The following is a 4681-nucleotide window of genomic DNA, read 5'->3' on the forward strand; positions in this document are numbered from 1 at the left end:
GTGGAATGCCTACCGAAGATCCTCACCTACACTTAAGACTATTTATGGAGGTGAACAATTCTTTCAAGTTAGTCAGAGTACCTGAAGATGCATTACAATTGAAGCTATTCCCATATTCACTAAGGGATAGAGCTCAAGCCTCGTTGAACTCATTGCTACTAAATTTAATTTCCACAAGGCAAGAGTTAGCAAAAAGATTCCTTATGAAGTATTTCTCGCCTAGCAAGAATGCTAAGTTGAGGAACGAGATCACTACTTTCCAACAAATGGATGATGAGTCCTTGTATGAGGCATGGGAGAGGTACAAAGAATTATTACGGAAGTGCCTCATCATGGAATCCCACATTCCGTCCAACTTGAGACAATTTATAATGGTCTCAATGCTCATACAAGAATGGTAGTGGACGCTTCTGCTAACTGTGCTCTCCTTTCTAAGTCTTATAATGAGGCTTATGAAATCATTGAGAGGATTGCCAACAACAATTATAATTGGACAACCAATCGAGCAACATTAGGAAGATGAGTTGCTGGAATACATGAAGTAGACGCTCTTACTTCTCTTGCATCTCAGGTATCATGAATATCCTTAATGTTAAAAAATCTTACTACTAATAGGTCTAATAGTCTTGTAGCACAGCCACCAAATCAATTTGAAATTATAGCCTGTGTTTATTTTGGGGGAGGACATTTATTTGAAGAATGTCCATCGAACCCAGAACCCGTGTATTACATGGGTAACCAGAACCAAAATCGAGGAAGGCAAGGACTGTAATCCAATTTCCATAACCCACCATGGCAAAATCACCCCAATTTTTCTTGGAGTAACCAAGGGGTTAGAACCAGTAACACTAACACCCAACCTAGACCAACCCAACCACCTAGTTTACCCTAACAAGTTCAAAAACCAGCTCAAGCTGAATCATCCAATAGCTTAGAGAATTTATTGAAGACATACATGGCGAAAAATGACGCTACTCTAATGAATTTGGAGAATCATGTGAGCCAACTTGATACTAAACTCAGGAACTGACCACAAGGTGCTTTACCTAGTGATACAGAGAATCCGAGGAATCTAGGGAAAGAGCATTGCAAAGCATTGACATTGAGGAGTGGAAAGATGATAGAGCCCAACACCATCGAAGTTGAAAAGGAGTAAGCTGACGCTCAGGATTCAGAGAAAGTTCAACCGAGTGTTGAAATTCCAGTTTCACAAGAACCAGGATTTGTAAAACCCGACAAGGTAATTTCAGAACCAGTTAATTCTGATCAACTAATAACTCTATTAGATGCAGAATTACCATAAAAGACGAATCAACCAGTTCCAATAAAGAAACCACCACCACCCTACCCTCAAAGACTTCAAAAGCAGAAGCAGTAGATTCAATTCAAGAAGTTCTTAGACGTACTCAAGCAACTTCATATCAACATCCCATTGGTTGAAGCACTTGAGAAAATGCCGAACTACGTCAAATTCATGAAGGATATCCTGTCCAAAAAACGAAGACTTGGAGAATTTGATATGGTAGCTCTAACAAAGGAATGTAGTGCATATCTTCAAGACAAATTACCCCCAAAGTTAAAGGATCATGGATGTTTTACCATACCTTGCAACATCGGAGCAACATATTGTGGCAAGGCATTATGTGACTTAGGTGCAAGTATTAACTTGATGCCTATGTCAATATTTAGGAAATTGGGGATAGGTGAAGTTAGACCTACTACGGTTACACTTCAATTAGCAAATTGATCCTTAGCACATCCAGAAGGAAAAATTAATGATGTATTGGTACATGTAGATAAATTTATCTTCCCCACTGATTTTGTTATCCTAGACTTTGAAGCAGACAAAGAAGTGCCAATTACCTTAGAAAGACCGTTCTTAGCAATTGGAAGGACCCTTATGATGTGTAGAAATGCTAGTTTACTATGCCTGTTCAGGATGATCAGGTAACATTTAACGTTTTTAAGTCTATGCAATTTTCTGACACAATTGATAATTGTTCTGCAATATCCTATTTAGAGGATTTAATTGTGGAGAAGGAGCTCAACAACGTTGAGGATCCGTTGGAACAAATTTTGACATCAGATCCTCTGAATGATGAAGAGGAGGATGAATACTTAGCATTGTTAGAAGCTAATCGAAAGGGATTTAATCTATAATCTTGTTTTGAATCTTTGGAATTAGAGAAAATAGATTATGCCCAACCAAAAGCGTCAATCGAGGAGCCACCTAAATTAGAACTCAAGGTACTACCTTCATGATCACGTGATTCGTTACAAGTAATAAATATTTATAATGAAGATCAAACCTAGACTAACTATTATCACGACGAAAAGGCAAGCGCACCTATCGAACAATAGTATAGTAATGGCAAGACCGGGATATCATACCAAAGAGAACCAAAAGTACTAGTAATAACTATCTGTTTATTATCTAACCTAGAAATAAAGAGGGGTTGTTTATTAAACTAATTAACTAAACTAATTAACTAATTAAACTAAAGTAAAGAGAGAAGTTGGAAAAAGACTTGAAGAAAATTAATTTGATAAAGACAACACCCAAAGAGGAATCCATCTAGATTTCACTTGTTATCTGACTCTGAACCAGACGATTTATTCACTTAACTTGATCCATGAGACTCCCTAACCTATGTTATTATCCCTTTCGAGACTAATAATGTCTAACCCTCAGTTGAATTAATCGAAATTTCTTTCTTAATTAAAACCCCTAGGGAAGAAGTAAATCGATCTATGGACTCCCATATTAGGTTTCACCTTAATCCAGCAAAATCTCGTAACCCTATTTCTAGGCGTTCGATCAACTCCGCTCAATTATGCCAAATCTACTCTTAGACAGGGACTTTTGCTCCTCTGCATAAGCACATCAAATCATGAATTAATACCCGGAATATTAACTCAAGCATTAAGACACATAATTAAGAACAAATCGAGTATTTATCATACAGTTCAGATAATAATAACAAGATCCATCATAGGTTTCAACCCCCTTAGGTATCTAAGGGGTTTAGTTCATAATAAGATAAGAGTACATCTCAAAAGTATGAAAATAACAAAACATAAAGAAAACTCTAAAACCCCTGAAGGAGTTCTAAGAGAGATCTTCAGTCTTGGAATAGCTCCGGCTTTTGGGATGGATCATCTGGCTTCCTGCAAGTAATTCCTGGCTTGTGGTTCTGTATTCCAGAAAAGTTCTGGAAGAGGCCCCCTTCTAAGTCATACTTAGGGTGTTCATATAGGCTGTCGTTTGATTTTCTTCCTCCCTAAGTACCCTTTTCCGTGTAAAATACAACTCTTTGAAAAAAGGACACGCCCGTATGCCACGGCCATGTGACGTGTTTGCTAGGCCGTGTTCGATCCGTTAAATTACACACGGCCATGTGAGTCAATGGCCAGGCTGTGTGAATCTTGAGAGCCTTGGTTGACACCCTCGAAAGACACAGGCGTGTGAGCTGCCCGTATGGCAAGGCTTAGGCCGTGTCATCTTCTCGATTTGGTCTATTTTGTCTCTTTTTGGCTCGTTTTTGGCTCCATTTGACTCTTGGTGCTCTCCTAAGTACAAAACATGAAATAATCAGATTAAGAGCACCAAAATCCACAAATCTAGTAATAAACATCCATAATTATGCTAAGTATTTAGGGTAAAAACATGTATAATTTGGCGTTTATCACTTTACATTTAAAAAATGTTTATTTAGGTAACGCTTCTACTTTGCCTGTGATTGTTTCAACAAAATTAACTAGTGAGCAAGAAGAGAAACTCATCCTGGTGTTGAAACAATTCAAGAAGGCTATCAGATAGACCATAGCCGATATTTGCGGAATTATTCCATTTGTATGCATGTACAAGATTATCCTTGAAGATTGCAAAAAAGGGACGATTGATGGACAATGAAGACTGAACCCCATCATGAAGGATGTAGTCAAGAAAGAAATCATCAAGTAGTTAGATGCGAGTATAATCTACCCCATCTCAGACAAATCATGGGTAAGTCTGATCCAGTGCGTGCCAAAGAAAGGAGGTATCACGGTCATTGAAAATGAGAATAACGAGTTAATACCAACTAGAATGGTTACGGGATGGAGAATTTGTATTGATTACCAGAAGCTGAACAAGGCGACTAGGAAAGATCACTTTTCTTTTCCCTTTTTGGACCAGATGTTGGATAGACTCACAGGGCGAAACTATTACTATTTTCTTGAGGGATACTCGAGGTATAATCAGATTACAGTAGCATCGAAAGATCAGCACAAGACAACATTCACCTACCCGTACGGTACATTTTCATTTAGACGCATGCCATTTGGTTTATGTCTACATTTCAAAGATGTATGATGTATATTTTTACTGACATGGTTGAGAAGTATTTGGAAGTTTTTATGGATGATTTTTCAGTATACGGGGATATATATGATGATTGCCTAGCCAATCTAGCCAAGGTACTAAGGCGATATGAAGAAACAAACCTAGTACTCAACTGGGAAAAGTGTCATTTCATGGTATGAGAAAGTATTGTTTTAAGGCACCGGATAGCAAGACACGGAATAGAAATTGATAAATCAAAGGTAGATGTTATTGAGAAACTCCCACCTCCAACATCTGTAAAGGGTGTTAGGAGCTTTTTAGGCCACGCCGGTTTCTATAGAAGATTTATCAAAGACT

The 4681-nt window shown here is 38.0% G+C and overlaps 1 non-coding gene across 1 annotated transcript; it reads right to left on the reverse strand.

The window, feature by feature from the left end:
* Nucleotides 1–233: 233 nt before the first annotated feature.
* On the reverse strand, nt 234–339 carry LOC121205616 (small nucleolar RNA R71). Its single transcript, XR_005900692.1, has one exon. It is a non-coding gene; the product is annotated as a small nucleolar RNA R71 (small nucleolar RNA).
* Between the last annotated feature and the right edge of the window lie 4342 nt (nt 340–4681).

The sequence above is a fragment of the Gossypium hirsutum genome, chromosome A08, assembly GCF_007990345.1.
Source record: "Gossypium hirsutum isolate 1008001.06 chromosome A08, Gossypium_hirsutum_v2.1, whole genome shotgun sequence".
NCBI classification, from domain to species: domain Eukaryota; kingdom Viridiplantae; phylum Streptophyta; class Magnoliopsida; order Malvales; family Malvaceae; genus Gossypium; species Gossypium hirsutum.